Source organism: Salvelinus sp. IW2-2015, linkage group LG26 (assembly GCF_002910315.2).
Source record: "Salvelinus sp. IW2-2015 linkage group LG26, ASM291031v2, whole genome shotgun sequence".
Taxonomy (NCBI): Eukaryota; Metazoa; Chordata; class Actinopteri; order Salmoniformes; family Salmonidae; genus Salvelinus; species Salvelinus sp. IW2-2015.
Genome location: NC_036866.1, coordinates 23,260,604 through 23,282,712, shown reverse-complemented (window position 1 = coordinate 23,282,712; position 22,109 = coordinate 23,260,604). Strand labels below are relative to the sequence as shown.

General features: G+C 41.2%; 1 protein-coding gene across 1 annotated transcript in view; it reads right to left on the bottom strand.

Moving 5' to 3' along the window:
* Positions 1–22,109, bottom strand: part of mctp2a (multiple C2 domains, transmembrane 2a) — a 919,923-nt gene that overhangs the window by 102,727 nt on the left and 795,087 nt on the right. The gene's annotated exons all lie outside the window — the stretch shown is intronic.

The window sequence follows — 22,109 nt, the reverse complement described above, 5'->3', positions numbered from 1 at the left end:
TCAGGGCTCTGTAAAGGCCAGTCAAGTTCTTCCACAACGATCTCGACTAAATATTTCTGTATGGACCTCTCTTTTTGCACGGGGGCATTGTCATCCTAAAACTGGCAAGGGCCTTCCCCAAACTGTTGCCATAAAGTTGGAATTATCTAGAATGTCATTGTACGCTGTAGCGTTAAGATTTCCATTCACTGGAACTAAGGGGCCTAGCCCGAACCATGAAAAACAGCCCCAAACCATTATTCCTCTTCCACCAAACTTTACAGTTGGCACTATGCATTCAGGCAGGTAGCATTCTCCTGGCATCCGCTAAACCCGGATTTGTCCGTGGGACTGCCAGATGGAGTCTAATGGCGGCAAGCTTTACACCACTCTAGCCCACGCTTGGCATTGCGCATGGTGGTCTTAGTCTTGTGTGCACCTGCTGTGCCATGGAAACCCATTTCATGAAGCTAACAGTTCTTGTGCTGACGTTGCTTACAGAGGCAGTTTGGAACTCGGTAGCGAGTGTTGCAGCCGAGGACAGACAATTTTTACTCGCTATGCACTTCAACACTTGGTGGTCCAGTTCTGTGAACTTGTGTGGCCTACCACTTTGCAGCTGAGCCGTTGTTGCTCCTAGACGTTTCCACTTACAGTTGACCGGGGCAGTTCTAGCAGGACAGAAATTTGACGAACTGACTTTTTGGAAAGGTGGCATCCTATGACGGTGCCACATTGAAAGTCACTGAGCTCTTCAGGAAGGCCATTCTACTGCCAATGTTTGACTATGGAGATTTCATGGCTGTATGCTGGATTTTATACACCTGTCGGCAAAGGGTGTGGCTGAAATAGGTGAATCCACTATTTGCAGGTGTGTCCATATATTTTTGTATATATGTATTATGTTGACCAATCTGACTTTTGGAGTAGCCATATTGTTAACATATATTTTTTGCATTGTTTTGATTTGGTGAGTGTTAAGTCATGTTCAACATTATATATATTTGTATATATACTTTAGTTTTCCATCATGTTCTTATCCATATAGTGTCCCTATATGGATAAGAACATGATGGAAAATATGATGTGATGTGACAATATACTTAGGGTTTCCTATGATATTACATGTGACATGATACGTTAGGGGTGGGGCTAGTTAATCAATGATGTGTTTCAACTCTAACTACTGATCTCAGAGGGAGGACCTTTGTAAACTGTATACTTTTGAATGATATATGACCTTTCTTTGTTCCTTTTCTCAGGTATTTCCACAGTGTTATTTTAATTAAAATGAAAGGGACCACATACTTAGAGGACCAAACCCTGCAAGGTGATTGCACCAAGTTGCCCGTCTGTGCTGTTAATTACTCCCCTGTTTCTCAACATGGGTGTCCAATAAATTTATCGCCACCAGGTTATAAGGATGTGGTAGGCGATGTGGGTGTGGGTGTGGGGGGGGGGGGGGGGGGGGGGGGTTGGGGGATTGCCAGTGTCTTGCTAAACAGCATGTGATTACTGTACCTGCTAATGTTCCTGAAACAGGAAGGATAAAATGTGTGGCTGCATATTAAGAGAGGACATCCCACCAGGAGCCTAATGTGGTAAATCACTCTTCCCCTGGCCTGCCTTAGTTACGCTGTATAGGCAAGTTTTAACGTTGCCTTGCCCACATCACTTAATTGCACACATTTAAGTTAATCCTTCATGTTGAATTTGTTTTCCGTACTTAGCAAGCAATGCATTAAAATATTAGTAAAATTGTAACTAAAGAATCATACAATGTATCTTTGTATAATAAAATGCCTACTATTACTATCTTTATATATATACAGTATATATTTCATTATCAGATGAAGCCTAGCCTCAAAAGGCATTACAAGTTTATAATCGTATAAATCTTTCTCTCTCTCTCTTGCTCACCCTTTCCCCCCTGGGGTAAACATCTACCAGTATTCCAGCTTATTGTTTGGGAGCAACGGGGTAGCCAAAGGGCAGGTAACATGCATCGGACTGGTGTATCCCCCTGTCCCACAGGACATGAGTTACAAATCAAGATGCTTTGACCCCATTGTCCTATCCACACTCATAGTCCCCTAAAGGCAATGCTGTGGTATGGGATCATTTCTTTCCCTTATTTATCTTTCTCTTTTGTGTGGCTGCAGCCAAGGGCATAAGATACATACATTTCCTTGGGTAAACTAACCTGCATTCAGGACCAGAGCCGTGTACCATTTTCATTTTAAATGGTGTTTGCCCATTATAGTAGCTGAATATTCAGCCGGACAAGTGCTGGCAATGAGTTTCCATATCAGCGAAAAGACAATCAGATTTTTTTATATTCATTGTATGTACTGCAGGTAATTGTGTGTAGAGAATTTAATGGAAAGCATCACACTTGCTTTTAAAGAGTTTAAAGAAAGAGACAGAGATCCCCTAAACTGGCTTGGCTGGCCACAACTTGGAACCCCGAGAAGCTGTTGGCCAGTGAATAATGACCCGGTTAGCCAGCCCAAGTGTAAATACATAAGTAAACACAGGCGCCTGGAGAGCCAGCAGCAATGCCACTACCAATGGAGATGAATCCCTTTTTCATGTCACGTTGACCTTTTCCAGCCAAGATGAAATCAGTCTTGGCTAAAAACAAATAGCCACATTTCATCTGCTGTTACCCTTCAGATCATGCCGGAATGACCTTTGAACTTAATTTTCTATCCAAACGCATTTCCATGTGAGGCATCTCCCCCCTCGGTGATGATAAGTGTCTCCACAGCCTAAGCCTGATTAGAAATCTATGATAATATAAATAGAATCTAAAGATCTTTTTGAAGTATTGTGGGAATGACCAGACACAATGGCCATTTTTTACAAGAGCATCATACTTTCCATCACTTTCAGTAATTGTGCTGTGTATCAAGCACCCAGTAATGGGAGTTGGAGGGTGTGGGTGTAGGTAGAGCACACAGAGTTATTCTCTGACGGCTACGTAAATAAACAAACACAGCCAAGGATATGAGCTATCTGTAGATACACAGACAGGGATTTAACTCACTTGCAAGGCTGTTTTTTATTTGGGAAATGTCACATTAACTCTGAAGGTCTCAAGTCATATGAGTGAGGAGAGATTAGCTCAGATAGGACATTTGCAATACCAATCACAGAAGAGTTAGGATAAGGAAAGCACCATGTCTCATCTTCAAGCCAATGCAAACAATCACTGGTGCTCAGAAAGGTCATTTCAAACTTATTCCCACCCTCTCTCTAGTCCTTCTGTTATAAACCTGGAGAAAGACACAGTTCATTTGAATAGATTTGGACAGACACAACAGTCTTATGACTAACTACCTCATTAACCAGTGACAGACTTTTGTTAAAGTGTGCTCTACATGCTGACAATATAGTGACATTGCTACAATACACATTTGAGATTAATTTTGAGGTCTAAATATCTATTGTAATTTGTGGAAATCAACAAAGTGTAAACTTAAGTATCTACAAAGTGACGAATGCAGGCCCATCTTACCAATAAGAAGGAGGCTTCCGGAGAAAGGAATTTATCATAGCACTGGGTTATTTATTTATTTTACCTTTATTTAACTAGGCAAGTCAGTTACGAACAAATTCTTATTTACAATGATGACCTAGGAACAGTGGGTTAAGTGCCTTGTTCTGGGGAAAAACGACATATTTTTACCTTGTCAGCATGGGGATTCAATCTAGCAACCTTTCGGTTACTGCCCAACACTCTAACCACTAGGCGACCTGCCATCCCAAGAATATAAGAATAAGGTGACCTTCCAAGTTAGACAATTATGTCTGCGCTGTCCTTCAGCTGTAGGAACTCACATCAAAAATATTGCTATTTTCTTTCAACATTCCACCATTCAAACGGGATTAGAGCTCTGCTGCTTATTTAACATTTTCAAGTAAACTAGATTATTTATTTCAAATGGCCTCTCAAGTTTTACCTTTAGTCTAAAGGAAAATAAAAAATAATGAATCAAGCAAACCGGGAACATTCTCAGAACATTAGATAAGAGAAATTCTAGTTAGGGTTTTATCTAACATTAGGATGATAACATATAAATAGGAATGTTTGACCTTTCAAAGAAGACTAAATGAACGTTCTTGAACATCAGGTGAATGTTTTTTTTCACCCTAAAAGAAACATTGCAGAATCATCTGCACAACTGGAATGTTTTTGTGTATGGGAAACATATATTTTCAACTCAAAATCAAATCAAACTTTATTTGCCACATGCACCGAATACAACAAGTGTAGACTTTACTGTGAAATGCTTACTTACAAGCCCTTAGCCATCAGTGCAGTTCAAGAAGAAGAAAATATTTACCAAGTAGGTTAAAACAAAAAGTTACACAATAACAATAACAATAATGAGGCTTTATACAGGGGGCACTGGTACAGAGACAGTGTGCAGGAGTACAGTAGTGTTGAGGTAATCTGTACATGTAGGTGGGGGCGAAGTGACTATGCATAGGTAACAAACAAACAGCGAGTAGCAGCGGTGTACAAGAGGGTGGGGGGTGGGGGGATCAATGTAAATTGTCCGCTGGTGATTTTTATGAAATGTTCAACAGTCTACTGGCTTGGGGGTAGAAGCTGTTGAGGAGCCTTTTGGTCGTAGACTTTGCTCTCCGGTACCGCTTGCCGTGCAGTACCAGAGAAAACAGTCTATATCTTTGGTGACTGAAGTCTCTGACAATTTTATGGGCTTTCCTCTGACAGCGCCGATTATATAGGTCCTGGATGGCAGGAAGTTTGTCCCCAGTAATGTACTGGGCCGTTCGCACTACCCTTTGTAGCGTCTCTTACGGTCAGATGCCGAGCAGTTGCCATACCAGGCGGTGATGCAACCAGTCAGGATGCTCTCGATGGTGCAGCTGTAGAACCTTTTGAGGATCTGGGGGCCCATGCCAAATCTTTTCAAATCGTCTCCTGGACGGGAAAAGTTTTTTTCATGCCCTCTTCACTGTCTTGGTTTGTTTGGACCATGATAGTTTGTTGGTGATGTGGACACCAAGGAACTTTAAACTCTCGACCCGCTCCACTACAACCCCATCAATGTTAATGGGGGCCAGTTCGGCCAGCCTTTTCCTGTAGTCCACGATCAGCTCCTTTGTCTTGCTCACATTGAGGGAGAGGTTGTTGTCCTGGCACCACACTGTCAGTTCTCTGACCTCCTCCCTGCAGGCCGTCTCATTGTTATCGGTGATCAGACCTACCACTGTTATGTCGTCAGCAAACTTAATGATGGTGTTGGAGTCGTGTTTGGCCATGCAGTCGTGGGTGAAAAGGGAATACAGGAGGGGACTAAGTACACACCCCTGAGGGACCCTAATGTTAAGGATCAGCGTGGCAGATGTGTTGTTGCCTACTCTTACCACCTGGGGGCGGACCGTCAGGAAGTCCAGCATCCAGTTTCAGAGGGAAGTGTTTAGGCCCAGAGTCCTTAGCTCAGTGATGAGCTTCGTGGGCGCTATGGTGTTGAACGCTGAGCTGTAGTCGATGAACAGCATTCTCACATAGGTGTTCCTTTTGTCCAGGTGAGAAAGGGCAGTGTGGAGTGTGATTGAGATTGCGTCATCTGTGGATCTGTTGGGGCGGTATGCTAACTGGAGTGGGTCTAGGGTTTCCGGGAGGATGCTGTTGATGTGAGCCATGACCAGCCTTTCAAAGCACTTCATGGCTACAGACATGAGTAGCTTCCTTGGGCACAGGGGCCATGGTGGTCTGCTTGAAACATGTAGGTATTACAGACTCCGTCAGGGAGCGGTTGATAATGTTAGTGAAAACACTTGACAGCTGGTCCGCGTATGCTGTGAGTACACGTCCTGGTAATCCGTCTGGCCAAGCGGCTTGGTGAATGTTGACCTGTTTAAAGGTTTTGTTCGCATCGGCTACCGAGAGCGTAGTCACACAGTCATCCAGAACAGCTGGTGCTTTTGTGTATGCTTCAGTTTTGCTTGCCTTTGAGCATTTAGCTCATCTGGTAGGCTCGATGACTGGGCAGCTCGCGTCTGGGTTTCCCTTTGTAGTCCGTAATAGTTTTCAAGCCCTGCCACATCCGACGAGCGTCAGAGCCGGTATAGTAGGATTAAATCTTAATCCTGTATTGATGTTTTGCTTGTTTGATGGTTYGTCTGAGGGCATAGCGGGATTTCTGATAAGCGTCTAGATTAGTCTCCCACTCCTTGAAAGCGGCAGCTCTAGTGTTTAGCTCGATGCGGATGTTGCCTGTAATCCATGGCTTCTGGTTGGGATATGTACGTACAGTCACTGTGGGGACGACGTCATGAATGCACTTATTGATGAAGCCGATGACTGAGGTGGTGTATTCCTCAATGCCATTGAATGAATCTCGGATCATATTCCAGTCTGTTCTAGCAAAACAGTCCTGTAGTGTAGCATCCGCATCATCTGACCTCTTCCGTATTGAGCGAGTCACTGGTACTTCTTGCTTTAGTTTTTGCTTGTAAGCAGGAATCAGGAGTATAGAATTGTGGTCAGATTTGCCAAATGGAGGGCGGGGGAGAGCTTTGTATGCATCTCTGTGTGAGTAAAGGTGGTCTTGGATTTTTGTTCCCTGATTGCACTTGTGACATGCTGGTAAACATTTGGTAAACTGATTTAAGTTTGCCTGCATTGTTCTAACCAGACTGTTTCCACAACCTAATGAAACATTCTGGGAACCTTTGAAGAACGTTCTTGCAACATGAGCTGAATGGATTATAAAGGTAAAGCAAGCCTTGTTGCGGACACTGACGCCTCACTCCCTGATAAGCGAAACACCTTCTTCACCCACTTCGAGGAAAACAACATTGAGCCGCCGATGCGGGCCCACTCCGCTCACGAAGACTGTGTGCTCTCGTTCTCTGTGGGTAAGTAATTTAAGTAAGTAAGTGAGTAAGAAATTTAAGCATATTAACCCTCGCAAGGCTGCTGGCCCAGACGGCATTCCTAGCCGCATCCTAATAGCATGTGTAGACCAGCTGGCTGGAGTGTTTACGGACATATTCAATCTCTTTGTATACCAGTCTGTTGTGTACACTTGCTTCAAGATGTCCACTATTGTTCCCGTACCCAAGAAAATGAAGGTAAGTGATCTAAATGACTATCGCCCGTAGCACTCACTTCTGTCATCATGAAGCGCTTTGAGAGGCTAGCGTTTCACAGGGACGCTGGCCCATGTTGACTCCAATGCTTTCCGCAGTTGTGTCAAGTTGACTGGACGTCCTTCTTGATACACACTGGAAACTGTTGAGCATATAAAAATCCAGCAGAGTTGCAGATCTTGACACAAACCGGTGCACCTGGCAGCTACTACCATAACCCATTCAACGGCACTTAAATCTTTGTCTTTCCCATTCACCCTCTTAGTGGCACACATACACAATCCATGTCTCAATTTTCTCAGCTCTTAAAAATGATTCTTTAACCTGTMTCCTTCTATTCATATATACTGACTGAAGTGCATTTAACAAGTGACATCAATTAGGGGGATCAAAGGCATCACAGCTTTCACCTGGATTCACCTGGTCAGTCTACAGTATGTCATGGAAAGAGCAGGTGTTCTTATTGTTTTGTACACTCAGTGTGTACTGTATCTAGAGTGTTGGAAGTTTCCAAGAGCACAGTGGTCTCCATATTTGGGATAATTGAAAAAATATGGAACTACCCAGACTCGTGAGAATCGGAATATATATCAAAGGAAAAAAGAACACTACATCTAAATAGGGATTAAATTGTAAGGCAGCTAAATGTGACAACTGTGCAAGGGATGTGCAGGCTTTCACTAGGCCCTGTACATAAAGCCAAAGCTGCTGTCTTTAAAAACTGAACACAGTGAGACAGGCAAAAGTCCATACCGGCAATTAGTAGTCATTGTATCATTTCAAATCCAAAGTGCTGGAGTTCAGAGCTAAAACGTGTCACTGTTCCAATACCTCTGGAGCTCACTGTGTGACCCAACTGAAGGATTGCTAAAACATTGTGGTGTTACCATAAACAGGGGGGCAAAATGTATTTACCATTTTTTTGTTCTCAATTTTAAAAAAACATTCTGGAATCTGGGGGTGAAATATTACACTCAAGAAGAGAAACAACATTTTCAGATTATGTTTTTACTATTTCCTAACAAGCAAAGTTGGAAATGTGTTCTAGCCTCTTGTGGCTTTGATTGTCTTGTCACTCTTGTGAAACTTATAACATAGCAGAATTTGAAAATACATGCAAAGAACTCATGGGTTAGTTGACTGAAAGAAGGCTTAACTGTTGGTGTATATTGTCCACCTGTAGGTAAATGACATCATGAAGTACTGTATTTTATTCTATAGCAATACTTTCCATTCACACCCCTTCTTTTAAATACCTCAAGGATCACAACGCGTCAGATTTCAATGCAAACGTTGCACTGATGCCGTGTGGCAACTGACAATAGAAAACAGTAGAGAGTAGAAGGCATTCAGTCAGGTGCAGAATCCATGCATTTATCCATCTGTTCACTCATCCATTCATTAGCAGTGATGTATACATATTTACATGTCATAAACACTTTGAATTGATAATGGTCAGAAGGATCCAGTTGTTTTTTTTACAAATAAACTAGATACAGGCAGTGCCGAGTGTCGACTAATGTTGTAACCGTACGCTCTTTACATATAAGCTGTTTCAGAACCCCGTTCCATCCACTATATTTATAATTGTCAAGAAATATAATGGCTTTCCAAGCGTTTGGGTTTTATTTGGTATTCTTCTTTGGCCGACCAGAAGCCTGAGTGTAGCCTGTCAAACAACATGCATTGCAGCCCCACTGGATGAGTACCGGCACCTATTTCAGCCCACTTCAAGCACTGCTTTTGGCTGATCCTGAATGTTGGACTGCAGGGTATGCTGTGGGGTAGTATCAATGAGTTCGCCAGCTAACTTGCCTAGATATTTTGAAATAAACTTTCGTTTCAAGCAAATTTCATGTAATTGTACCGCTTATTTTGTCATGGGGCGGAGAGAAAATATAAAGTTTTGTAACGAGTTTCCTGCAATTCTATGGGGTGGAGAGAAGTATTTGCAGTTTTGAAAATGGTGTCTGAGTCTTTGGCCGTCCGACCAAACTGAGCAACCAAGCAAAAAGGACAACAGTCTCTACAGCACTTCACCAATTTGGGAGTTATGGGAAAGTTGCCATACGGAAGACCCTCCTGAGAAAAAGGCACATGACAGCACGCCTAGAGTTTGCAAAAAGGCACATGAAAGACTCTGAGAGCATAAGGCAAAAGGTTTTGTGGTCTGATGAGACAAAAATGTAACTCTTTGGCCTGAATGCAAAGCGCTATGTCTGGATAAAACCAGGCGCAGTTCATCACCCATCTAACACCATCCCTACTGTAAAGCATGGTGGTGACAGCATCATGCTATAGGTATGCTTTTCAGCGGCAGGGACTACGAGACTGGTAAGGATAGAGGGAACAATGAATGGAGCCAAATACATGCAACTCCTTGATAAGAATCTGCTTCAGAGTGCAAATGACCTTAGACTGGGGCAAAGATTTACGTTCCAACAGGACAATGACCCCAAGCGTACAGCCAAAGCAACACTGGAATGGCTTCAGAACAAGAATCTGAAAGTCCGTGAGTGGCCCAGCCAAAGCCCAGATTTAAATCCCATTGAAAATCTGTGGAAAGACTTGAAGATTGCTGTTCACCATGGCTCCCCATCTAACTTAACAGAGCTTGAGAAAATCTGCAAGGAAGAATGGGAGAAAATCCCCAGTTCCAGATGTCCAAAACATACCCAAGACGAAGCTGTAATCGCCACCAAAGGAGCTTCTACTAAGTATTGACTCAGGGGTGTGATTACTTATGTAAATGAGATATAAAAAAAAATCTATAATCATCAGCATGACTGGACAGTTTTTTAAAGTTATGAGATCATTTGCCGCGACCTAACAAATGTCCTGAGAACTTTCACAGAACCAATTTTGGTTTGCTTGGAACTCATGCACAACGTTCCTATATTTTGGTGGAGTTTTCAACACATGGAGCCAATGGAAGATAAACCCTGGTTTTAACCATCATCAACTCTAATATGAAATGTTCTATTTTCTTGACAGTACAACAAGGTCACTTGAGGCAAATCTCTGTTTGAATCCTTATATACTGTATGTGTATGGATCAGAGGTTGGGGAGGTTTGGGGCACAGAATGGAGTTGCTCTGACATGCCCTGAGGCCCACACACTGACACAGTTCATTAAGCACAGTTAAAACAATTATTTTAATGAATCCATGACTGATGTTAACACTATCCACAAGGACGAAAAAGCATCGGTTTCGTGTCACTATGCCCTTTTGACATGGCTCTTACTCCCTCTGTGTTAATAATCTAATGTCCCGATATTATTTAAGCTACTTGAACTGAATAGTGATTTTCATTGACTTAGCAACTATAAGAATGAGTTGCAATACATTTACCTGTGTTGAACCTGCATCGTCATTTGGCTGTGTTGGTCCTGGAGCTTCATTTAGTTGTGTTTACCCTAGATTGTCATTTAACCTTGCTGTGTTGTTCCTGGATCCTTATAACGTTGCCCATAACCTCATAGTAATACAGCAAACACATAAACAAAAACCCTCATCCCCTTCAGGAAGTTGCCCATTAAGACTAAATATGTAGTCTCTAAAAAAACATACAGTTGAAGTTGGATGTTTACATACACTTAGGTTGGAGTTCTTAAAACTAGTTTTCAACCACTCCACAAATGTCTTGTTATCAAACTATTGTTTTGGCAAGCTGGTTAGGACATCTACTTTGTGCATGACACGAGTAATTCTTCCAACAATTGTTAACAGACAGATTATTTCACTTATAATTCACTGTATCACAATTCCAGAGGGTCAGAGGTTTACATACACTACGTTGACTGTGCCTTTAAACAGCTTGGAAAAGTCCAGAAAATTATGTCATGGCTTTAGAATCGTCTGATGGGCTAATTGACATAATTTGAGTCAATTGGAGGTGTACCTGTGTATGTATTTCAAGGCCTACCTTTAAACTCAATGCCTCTTTGCTTGACATCATGGGAACATCAGAAAAAAATTGTTGACCTCCACAAGTCTGGTTCATCATTGGGAGCAATTTCCAAATGCCTGAAGGTACCACGGTCATCTGTACAAACAATAGTATGCAAGTATAAACACCATGGGACCACGCAGCCGTCATACCGCTCAGGAAGGAGACGCATTCTGTCTCCTAGAGATGAACGTACTTTGGTGCGAAAAGTATCTATATCCACAGTAAAATGAGTATCTATATCCACAGTAAAATGAGCAGTGGCCTAAATTAGCCACTGCTCCAAACCCGCCATAAAAAAGCCAGACTATGGTTTGCAACTGCACATGGGGAAAAATATCGTACTTTTTGGAGAAATGTTCTCTAGTCTGATGAAACAAAAATAGAACTGTTTGGGCATAATGACCATCGTTATGTTTGGAGGAAAAAGGGGGATGCTTGCAAGCCCGAAGAACACCATCCTAACCTTGAAGCACGGGGGTTGCAGCATCATGTTGTGGGGGTGCTTTGCTGCAGGAGGGACTGGTGCACTTCACAAAATAGATGGCATCATGAGGCAGGAAAATTATGGATATATTGAAGCAACATCTCAAGACATCAGTCAGGAAGTTAAAGTTTGGTCGCAAATGGGTCTTCCAAATGGACAATGACCCCAAGCATACTTCCAAAGCTGTGGCAAAATGGCTTAAGGACAACAAAGGTATTGGCGTGGCCATCACAAAGCCCTGACCTCAATCCCATAGAAAATTTGTGGGCAGAACTGAAAAAGCTTGTGTGAACAAAGAGGCCTACAAACCTGACTCAGTTACACCAGCTCTGTCAGGAGGAATGGGCCAAAATTCACCCAACTTATTGTGGGAAGCTTGTGGAAGGCTACCCGAAACGTTTGACACAAGTTAAACAATTTAAATGCTACCAAATATGCTACCAAATACTAATTGAGTGTATGTAAACTTCTGACCAACTGGGATTGTGATGAAAGAAATATAACTAAATAATCATCTCTACTATTATTCTGACATTTCACATTCTTATTCAAATAAAGTGGTGATCCTAACTGACCTGAGACAGGGAATTCTTACTCKGATTAAATGTCAGGAATTGTGAAAAACTGAGTTTAAATGTATTTGGCGAAGGTGTATACAGGACTTCAACTGTATCTGCAAGGCTAGCTCTAAAATCATGAGATTAGGATGAGCGCTGAACAAACAGTTAACCAATGTCTAAACTTGCGGTGGCATTGGTCTACATATTATGTAAATCTGGGAAAACATTAAGTGTATCAACGTTGTATTTGCATTCCATCAGCCTTAATTGTTTAGTGTTTAATTGAGCCTGCCTGGAGTGCCAGATGGATGGGGTTTGCACTTTTGGAACTATTCAATTTGCAATCAAAATGAATACTATTTGAACCCAAGTCTGAGCTATTCAGGCATCCATGTTTGTGAACAGAAATGCACAAGAATGGCAACACTTGGTCTTGGCACCTGTTCCTTTTCAAAAAAGACTAGGAGTGCAAACATTTAGATGCCCTCCCACCACCTCTCTTATCAGCACATTGGTTGCAAAGTGTTAATTCAATCACGCCAAGGCTCTTTGCTCTGTCACTCGCTTCTCCGATCATACTTTAGGCTCAGCGGAGCGTCCCTCAATGATGTCACCTTTGACTCTACAATAGAAGCTAATTTGTTAGAATCTTTCACAGGTCAGAAGCTGCTTAAAGGTGAAGAGGGTGCCTTGGCCAACAGGAAAATTAAGCCATCCACCGTGCTGGTTGTGGTGTTGGTGGGGCAGAGGGGGGAATAAATGCCCACCCCCGCTTTATGACCATAGACATACAATACATAAATATACATTTTCCTCCCCCCGATGCCGGGAATGAGATCTTGCCACCCTTCCCAGATAGCACAGGTTAATAGATTGTTTCCAATCACATGGCTCACAATGAACAGCGAATTGTTTTCTCTATTTAGTCTTACTTGGTCAGACAGGAAAACATATGAGGTAATATGGCTGTAGCTAAATATAGCATATAATATATCTCTCGCTAAGGCATAAGGAGAGGGGTGATGGCAGAGCTATGATTAATGAAAATAATAATGCTCTTGAAATTGACATTTTTCTTCTTCTTTTTTGGCCCTTCAACTTTTTCCTCCATGGTCGTTCTGACTGTTCATGCGCGATGTGATTTGTGTGCAATTGCTGGCATGTTTTTTGATTGGGTCCATTTTTCCCGTTAGGCTTCGTCTGGCCATGTCGTTGATTGGAAAAGTCCTCTACATTATTTGCACTAAACTTATTTCATAAGCCAAATAATGAGGTAAAATAAGAGGAGGGAAGCAGACCAGAAGGATCCAATCAATCTAAAATTTTATCCATTATCCAGCCCTCAGGAATTGACCTTCTTTCTTTGTACAATTTACACAGCAACCACAGCACACACCAAAAGACATTTCCCTTGTTCACAGTTCACCCTCAATAGTTGCCCAACAAATCACTTTATGCTCATAATAGCCAATAGTGTAGCTTTGCATCTCCACCATCTGATTCCACTGAGCTAAAGGCTGTGAGCAAACATCTAGCTGTGAGCAAACATTTACAACATATGGCCTCAGATGGAAATAGTTTGTCTATTACATCAGAGTGTTAACGCAAACAGCAACAAAATTAGACATCAATTTAATTGTCCCCTTACGAAAAAAGATTGCAGTCGGAGTGCAATATAACTGCAGTAAGTTAGAATGTAGTATAACTTCAGTATGCTGCAAATACTGCATCCAAAATATATGTTTTTTTACTCCATTAATTTTACAGTGAAACTGTAGATCCGGTGCAGTATAACTGCAGTTATTCTGCAATTACTGTGTCCAAAATACCACAGCCAACTGCATATGGTGCGCTTTTTACTGCAGTTTCAAAACTGCAATCTTTTTAGTAAGGTAATCTTTTTAGTAATCTTTCAGTAGTTTTTCTTTAATCTCATATTGACTCCTTGGAAATAAAAATACAGTATAGTATAGGATTTGTTGAATTGATGTCATACTCTAATTGAGCATACTTTCATAATGAATTCAGAACATTATGTTAACATTACTTTGACAATAGATTTAAAAAAATATATGTTATGTAGACACAATCTGGGTTGACAGTATGTTTAGTGCTGTCAGGGCAATTCCTGGAAAAAATTATGCTATCCTCCTGCACATAGACATCTGTGAAATGTCTTTGAATATGTTTTACAATATGTTTTACGGTAGACACCACTTGTCCCTGACAGTGCAAATCCCTGAATTCTGAGAGGTGTGTGCTTTTTTCCGATCCCATTCTCTCACAGTTGTGGCTATCCAAGGCACTCCTGGACATTGAGGTCATCGCCAATAGAAGGTATTTTTACTATTTACTTCATGTTTGCTCTGTTACTAGTTTATCACTGAGAGTTTTTTGAGGCACTTAGGTTAAACACATTTAGCCTGATATTGTTAGAGACACACTGTAGCCTACCTTCATATCATTAACTTGCATGTTTGACTGCTACACAATTCAAACAATATAGGTTGGGCTTGGTATTAAGTCACATGGGAGAAAAGATAAGTAGAAGACAAGGAAGTCTTAAACAAGTAATTAACAGTGTGGATTAAAATAATCTTTCATTCTGTTGCCCATCATATTCTTCTGGTGAGGAAGCTTTGGGTGAGTGCTTGATGTACAGTATAGTGTTTTAGTGCATTACTAAAAGAGAAATACCCTCACTTTTGTCTTTTCAACAACAAAAAACACATGCAAAAATCAATGCCTTTTAATTCCACACTATTGATATACCTCGATAATGTAGCAATTGAACTGTGACAGTGGTGATGAGACGATGTAGATGAAGAGTAATTGTGCCCTGACCCATGTAATGCCTTGGCCACCATATCACCTCAGCTTCCCACTGCACATTCCACCTTACAAACCCTTGGCTTTGGCAAGGTGATAAATTACAGTTCTTAACTACCATTGATTACTTTGTGCTTCTCCACTTTGTGTGACAACTGTTCAGTCACTCTGAATGGACCTTAATGGCACATTAGAGGGAGGAAAGCATACAGCTTCCCTAGCATTGATTAAACCTGCTTGTTGCTTAATAACTTAGACAAACTGACACGTACTGGCCTTTGGTGGCTAGAGACCAAACAGAGACACGAGACCAATATCTGGCAAACCTGGAGGGCTTTAAGGGTCTTCATCACCTGAGGTGACGTTTAAAAACAGGTTTCAGAGGATTGAAATGGAAGACCCCATATAGGTCCACAGTGACAGTGCAGAGTTCATACAACTGTGGTTGTTTTTTGGAGCTGCCATTGTTTAAAATAAGTCTTCTCTGGTACTGTTATGGCCTTGGGGAGAATGAGATATCTATCCAGTTTGACCAGAGGCAACACCTAGCTAGTAGAGTTCATGGAACTGGCACGTATTATGACAGGACAGTTCTAAACAAACGTAATTGCACATGATTCATTTAAATCATTACTGGGAGGAATATTACTCAATATGAACAGGAATTGGGTCTTCTTTGTGGAAGTGTCTCAAGCATTACATTTTAGTTAACCATTTTTAGTAATTTTTTTAAAAATCCAGAAATTATGAGAAAAGAGTAAATGCCATATAAAATGTTGGTCCCACATGATGTCAGACAAATAACTTGTGTTACTCTTCTCCAGCATGGGATAAGCAAGTCTGATTTTAAAACCAGAAGTCAAAAAGGATTGAGAAGCAGGGTTGATCTGTGAATGTAGTTCCAGCTGGAGATGATGATAGGTACAAGGCTGCCAATCTGAAACAATCAATTTTGAAATTTTTGTCAGCTTGTGACCTATTGGTGATACTATTGACCCAGTCATCTACAAAGTGTCAACAACATGTCAACCCAAGTCAGATAAAAAAAAAAAACTAAATAAAGTAACACTCATTAGAATAAAGATAATATAACCTCAGAAATAATAGTGGCAGCTTGAGGAGTCTATAAGAATATGTCTCAAAGATGTCTATTGTCTCTGAACTGCACGTCAAAATGCCACGAGAGATTTCCCCTGGCAGGTCAGCATGCCTCTGGGGTCGGGGCTTTTGCCCTGGCCTGATGCTCCAGGCCACCATCAGGCCACAGTTAGTTCAGAGTGGGCCTGGCACTGCTGTCACCCACAGATCATGTGAAACCACAGAGAGKCAAGCCGTATACTCAGGGTTAAACTGATTAGTTATGCACTTGTGCTCCGTGGGTCAGAGTTTAAAGAACAAAAGTGTTATTATAGGATCTGTATTTCTCCTCTGGGTTACTTAATGCCATCATTTCTTTTAGCACACAAAGTTGAAGATGGTCCCTGAAAGAGTTGTGCCATTCCTTCTCTTTAGCTGTCCTTTCTTTCCTCTTTCTGTGGCAATCACAAATCCCCTACACTCCCTGTTACTTTCCCACCAAACCCCCATTCCAAACTCACTATACCTCACCATACCTCTCGTTTATAACACACACAAACTCACTATACTTCACCATACCTCTCTTTTATAAAACACACAAACTCACTATACCTCACCATACCTCTCTTTCATTTTTATTTTTGTATTTTATTTAGCATTTATTTAACTAGGCATGTCAGTTAAGAACAAATTCTTATTTACATTGACGGCCTACCAAAAGGCAAAAGGACTGCTGCGGAGATGGGGGCTGGGATTAAAAATAACAAATAAAATAAAAAATATAGGACAAAACTCACATCACGACAAGAGAGACACCACAACACTACATACACCTAACACAACAACATAGCATGGCAGCAACACATGACAACTCAGCATGGTAGCAACACAACATGACAACAACATGGAAGCAACACAACATGGCAGCAGCACAAAACAGGGCACAAATATTGTTGGGCACAGAAAACAGCACATAGGGCAAGAAGATAGAGACAACAATACATCATGCAAAGCAGCCACAACTGTCAGTAAGAGTGTCCATTATTGAGTCTTTGAATGAAGAGATTGAGATAAAACTGTCCAGTTTGAGTGTTTGTTGCAGCTCGTTCCAGTCGCTAGCTGCAGCGAACTGAAAAGAGGAGCAACCCAGGGATGTGTGTGCTTTGGGGACCTTTAACAGAATGTGACTGGCAGAATGGGTGTTGTATGTGGTGGATGAGGGCTGCAGTAGATATCTCAGATATGGGGGAGTGAGGCCTAAGAGGGTTTTATTAGTAAGCATCAACCAGTGGGTCTTGCGACGGGTATACAGAGATGACCAGTTTACAGAAGAGTATGGAGTGCAGTGATGTGTCCTATAAGGAGTATTTGTGGTAAATCTGATGGCCGAATGGTAAAGAACATCTAGCCGCTCGAGAGCACCCTTACCTGCCAATCTTTAAATTACGTCTCCATAATCTAGCATGGGTAGGATGGTCATCTGAATCAGGGTTAGTTTGGCAGTTGGGGGTGAAAGAGGAGCGATTACGATAGAGGAAACCAAGTCTAGATTTAACTTTAGCCTGTAGCTTTGATATGTGCTGAGAGAAGGACAGTGTACCATCTAGCCATACTCCCAAGTACTTGTATGAGGTGACTACCTCAAGCTCTAAACCCTCAGAGGTAGTAATCACACCTGTGGGGAGAGGTGCATTCTTCTTACCAAACCATATGACCTTTGTTTTGGAGGTGTTCAGAACAAGGGAAAGCTTGTTGGACACTAAGAAAGCTTTGTTGTAGAGCATTTAACACAAAATCCGGGGAGGGGCCAGTTGAGTATAAGGCTGTATCATGTGCATATAAATGGATGAGAGAGCTTCCTACTGTCTGAGCTATTTTGTTGATGTAAATTGAGAAGAGCGTGGGGCCTAGGATCAAGCCTTGGGGTACACCGTTGGTGACAGGCAGTGGCTGAGACAGCAGATGCTCTGACTTTATAAACTGCACTCTTTGAGAGAGGTAGTTAGCAAAGTATAACACACAAACTCACTATACCTCTCTATTATAACACACACAAACTCACCATACCTCTCTTTTATAACACACACAAACTCTCTTCCATTCTCTCTTCTCTTTCTGTTTTTCTCTGGCTTTCACTCAACCTCCTGGTCTGTTTTACAGTTTTCCTCTCACTTTCACCCACACTCCTCTCTGGGAAATGTCGATCTTTTCCTGACAAGTTCTTCACTGACTGGAAAAGAAGCAAGGCCTCTGGAGATTATCAGAGGTCTTCTGCCAAAAATATGCGTGGGAATAGTTTAGATGGGAAGGGACTTTTAATTGTTTATTTTTTTTCTTATGGAATTATCCAGTGGAAAAATTCAGTGATTCTTAATTTGTTTACCTTATGTAAGAATAAGGCATGAAACTATGGGTGGCAATGATTAAATATGAGTTGTCATAAAATGGGATAGAAACATAGATGAAGAGTCAATTTTAGTTTGTTTTTGGTTTATCAGTGTTATACTTTAACTTTTTCTCAATTCGAAAAATRTAATATTGCTATATAGTACTTGTAAGATACATGGGGGTAATTAATAAATCAGCCTACTTTGAAGAGAGCATATTTAGTCTCTATGTTTATACACTTAGGAGCCTGCCTCTAACAACAGCTGGGATAACAAACGCTGTACTTTCAGTTCATTAAATGCACAATCAGATGGTTTCCTGACTGGAGCGCTTTCAGGTTCAACTAAGAGTTAGAGGACTTGGAGGGGGCTCTGGAGGTTCATGGATGTCTAGAGGCAGATGTTATTTTTGTTGGCCAAATTGTCGTGATCTGTGATGATTATATCCCAGACATCCTCTAATAAAAGACTCAATCAACTGATTGATTTATATACAGTAGCTACTGTATGTATGGATGGAAATTGCACATTAATGCAGGAAAATATGTGTCATTGCCTGTACACTTTAAGCTTTGTTCATACTACAAGCTTTGTTTCAGATTCAGCATTTTATTCATATTGAAGTTAGAACATTGTAATTTGTAAAGTAAAAAGCAAAAGCAAGAGAAGCTTGGGCTGACCTGACAAAGTAATAGCCATTTGTTTGCCAAACAAGCCAGGTGGAATTTCATTTGATAATAATATTTGTGAACAGAAAATAAATGGACTGCACACAACATGCTGTATCAGCCTGGTATCAGTTTATAATAAGCATCACATTGTGAAGCTTTTGCAAAAATATATACATCACAGTAATTGACACCTAAGTCAATACATTGCATTCAATGTACAAAACCTTTGAGTTAACCCTGCAACGCTTTTCAAATGTGTCAGTATATTTGACGCATAGGTTAAAACACTGGATTCAATGTACAAAACGTTTGTGCAACGCTTTTTAAATGTCAGTATATTTTATTCATATGTTAATACATTAGATTAAATGTACCAAAAAAAATACAATAAAAACACTTGTGTCACTATGAAAGTAGATGCATTTTCAGTTAATGATAAAGCTGCAATGGGTAAATTCTACTTATTTCTAATTGGAAAGAGGCATATACAGGCAAACAGACATACAGTATTTGCCTTGTCAAAACAAATGGACCTAATGTGGAAGCTGATTTAGACCCTCAGGAAATCTATTTCAACTGGTTTGATTGAGTTTTCTGGTGATCAAGGCAGTGACAATGTTTGGATATTTGTTATTGTTTGGTACAAAGGAGTCTAAACAAAACAAACCTTTGAGACTCACATTTTTGGGAAAAGGGGTTCAATATAAAGTCCCAGTTTACGTTCTTTATTCCGTGCAAACATATCCCAGTGATGTTGTTGGCAAGAAGTTGATACTGCATTGAGTGATTCCTCTCTGGTGGCACTATTTCTTAGAGATGTAGTCATGTGATACAGAGGGATAACTTTGAAAAGGGGATGAGTTTCCCATGTTCCCAGAGAAGGGGTAGGCAATCACTGAGGCATAGTCTGTTGCTTTTCTCTCCGCACAACGCAACTGAAGTCCTTCAACGGATCAATTTAGCTAGGTCAATCTGTTATTACAAAATGTCACTTACCATCTTTGTTCCGTAATAGACTTAAAAAGGCATTTATTGCTGGTGCACAATGAGGCTAGATTCTTATAGCAGATAAGCATAACAAAGTGAAGGTAGGGGGCCATCATAGAGCACAGAGAGACGTGTCTAAGCAACTGTATTTACACGTTGTCCATGCTGATGAAAGGAACGGAATGTTGTTGAATAACATTACTGATTAATAAATTCTGCCCAATCCTAAAGTTGACAGTCTCAAAATTATACCGGGCTATAACTGTCTTGAATATCAGAAAATGCTTATCAAACTTTTAGAATAGTATTGTATTGATTCAAAATGTCCCACGCAGCAACCTTTTACATTTGCCCTTTCTTAATTTACCTTAATGTCAATGTTAAATATGTGAACAGAGAAGGTCAACGAAGGACACAACTGAATTAGTGCGGCTAAACAATGCATCTGTTATTTTTGAAATGACACTGTTATTACATTATGAGCAGCTCCTATGGTTGAAGTATAGTTGTTGATAGAATGGAGCATTTTCAGTTCCTCTGGACCACCAAGCGTAATCAATGACTACATGAGCCTTTTTAATCATATCCCCATGAAATATAAAAAATACAATATTTTGGTAGGTGTTCCCTTTTGTTTACATATTTATTCAATTACTTTTCATTTTGAATGTCATTTTGATAACTTGATTGACTCAGCCCCCCTGACATGGCGTCTGGGGATGCATGCCTACCACAGTGATGAACTGGGTCTGGCTGCTTTGTCCATATCACAGAGAGAACACCAATAGAGAAGAGCAAGGGAAGCTGGCTAATGTAAACCAGGGAACGCAGGGTGTGAAAGCCCTGCTCTGTTTTGACACGTTTACAAAACAATACAGGAATCTACATTAATCTGGAGCTGGAGTGGCTGTGGGAAGCAGGGTGAACCATCCACATGTGATGTGATGGTGGCGTGCAGGAGGAAGGAGGCTGAGGAGCTCCTCTAAGCCAAGCCCTGGGATTTGAATCACTGCTCCACAGGAAGCTTGACTGGCTGGTTTGTTTAGCTGGATGTGATTTCGAGTGGCAGGAGGGGTGTTGCCTGGTCATAAGAAACACAATGGGGCATACTTTCTGAACACGACTAATAGGCAATAATGACGTGGCCACCGTCCAAGCAATTCGTTGTCCATGTCTGCAGATTAAGATATGCCCCTCCTTTTATTAATCACGCAGGGCCCCAGCCTGTGCAGTGGTAGGAGAGTATGAGCATGTAATGACAGTTCATTTTCTATGGAGTCAAAGTAGTTTAGTCATTTGTGCCCCTGAGTTATTAATCCATAGCTTGCAGGTACAGGTCATTGGATTATTTAGAATTACTCATATTTAGATAAGCATAACCTGATGCAAAATGTAAGTGCAATTTTGTCTGGACAACATAGAACATGTTCAGTCTTACTAACATTTGGCTAAACACGCTAGGAACATATTGTATAAACAGACAGGACGAAAAAACCCAGGAGTATCCTATTGCAGGAAATAACTAATCTTGCTCTCTCAGGAACTGATTCCAGGAAARGGGGTACAAGAGAGAAAGAAAAAAGATCGGGAGTTAGGCATTGGGATTTAGAACACTGAACAAGATAGATTCTTCCAAATTCTAATTGGAGAACAGTTGATTTAATTGGTATCCATTTGGCTGACAAAGGAAAGCAAGGGTAGTGGGCAGGCAGGAATGCCCCTGGGGGCGATGTGAACATGGAGTGGCTCTGCTCAACGCTCGGGGACGGATCACTTCCAAAGACAAACCGTGGGAGCTGGCAGGACAGATTGCAGTGGGGGGGAAGGGGGAGACCAAATTCATGGCGGAGTGAGAAGCTTTCAACAGAGAGGCATCTTTATTTGGAGGACGAAGGCTATTTCAGAGGCAGAGCCGCTCGGGGTAGTGATGTGTAATGTGACTCTGACCCTGGGAGGACAGAAGTGGATACGGTCCATCAGTCCCTGTAACCCGAGGCTTTGGTGGCAGATAAACCTAAATTAAGATGATCACAACAAACTCCTAAGTACT